Consider the following 1313-nt stretch of genomic DNA (forward strand, 5'->3'; position numbering starts at 1 on the left):
GAGACAGGTTCTTGCCTGGAGAATCCCAGGGATGGGGAAGCCTGGTGGGCGGCCGTCTATGGGGTCATACAGAGTCGGACACGACTGAAGCGACTTAGCAATAGCGCTGCCCTTGCGGAGAAGGCAATGGCACCCCACTCCAGTACTCTTGCCTGGAAAATCCCATGGATGGAGGACTCTGGTGGGCTCCAATGGGGTCACGAAGAGTCGGACATGACTGAGCGACTTCACTTTCATTTTTCACTTTCATGCATTGGAGGAAATGGCAACCCACTCCAGTGTTCTTGCCTGGAGAATCTCAGGGACGGGGAGCCTGGTGGGCTGCAGTCTATGGGGCCGCACAGAGTCGGACACGACGGAAGCGACTTAGCAGCAGCAGCAGCAGCGCTGCCCTTGAGACTGGCGGAGCTTGGCCGCTGTGCTGAGTCGGGCAGGCGCCCTGCCTTCAGTCGGGTGCGCTTGGCTGGAGGATGGTGCGCCCGGCTCCCCAGCAGGACGCCCATCTCGGCTTGGAGACTCATGATAGCAGCGGGGTTCGGGAATGTTCTCTCCCGACACGAGTCCTGACGAGCCACACCTTCAGGTCTCCCCCACTGACCAGCCGTCTAGTACAGAGCCGGGCGCACGGATCTTGGTCTGGAGCGTGATGGCCGCTCCTTCTCGCCTGCGTTGACAGGCTAAGTCACTGTCCTTCGCATGGGAACCACCGCAGCCTCGCTGTATTCTCGAGGCTTCCAGTCCGGGAAACTGTGGAGAGCTCTGGGGGCCGGAGGTGGACTCTAGGGCAGGCGGTACAGGCCTGTGGCCAGAGAGCAAGACTTTCTTTTCATTTAATAATAACTTTCTTTTCATTTAATAATATCTATCTTAATGGATGTGCTGGTGACTCTTAAAGAGAAAGCCAAAAATCTAGATTATTGATGTGTGATCAGTTTTCAAGTATGGCAATTCAAATTAAATAATTTAAAACATTATTTGAGCCTAACTAATGTCATGGGAAATGGATGGGGAAACAGTGTCAGACTTTATTTTTTTGGGCTCCAAAATCACTGCAGATGGTGACCGCAGCCATGAAATTAAAAGACACTTACTCCTTGGAAGGAAAGTTATGACCAACCTAGATAGCATATACAAAAGCAGAGACATTACTTTGCTAACAAAGGTCTGTCTAGTCAAGGCTATGGTTTTTCCAGTGGTCATGTATGGATGTGAAATTTGGACTGTGAAGAAAGCTGAGCGCTGAAGAATTGATGCTTTTGAACTGTGGTGTTGGGAAGACTCTTGAGAGTCCCTTGGACTGCAAGGAGATCCAA

The sequence above is a fragment of the Bison bison genome, unplaced genomic scaffold, assembly GCF_000754665.1.
Source record: "Bison bison bison isolate TAMUID 2011002044 unplaced genomic scaffold, Bison_UMD1.0 scf7180017863702, whole genome shotgun sequence".
In the NCBI taxonomy this organism is placed as follows: domain Eukaryota; kingdom Metazoa; phylum Chordata; class Mammalia; order Artiodactyla; family Bovidae; genus Bison; species Bison bison.